The following is a 202-nucleotide window of genomic DNA, read 5'->3' as shown; positions in this document are numbered from 1 at the left end:
TCGACCCAGCCAGGCCCTGTTAACTAGAGCACTACAGAGCTGTGAGCATAGCTCCATAGCTGTGAGCATTGTGAGCATAGCTCCATAGCTGTGAGCTGTGAGCATTGCTCCATAGCTCAGCCACTGCTGCGGCTGCCTCTAAAAATGAGAGAGGGGAAAGTTGAGAGCAGCCAGGAAAGGCCCTCTCCACACTGCCGCTGTC

Source organism: Podarcis muralis, chromosome 8 (genome assembly GCF_964188315.1).
Source record: "Podarcis muralis chromosome 8, rPodMur119.hap1.1, whole genome shotgun sequence".
Classification (NCBI taxonomy): domain Eukaryota; kingdom Metazoa; phylum Chordata; class Lepidosauria; order Squamata; family Lacertidae; genus Podarcis; species Podarcis muralis.
The sequence above is the reverse complement of the archived record's forward strand: the minus strand, read 5'-3'. Positions refer to the sequence as shown.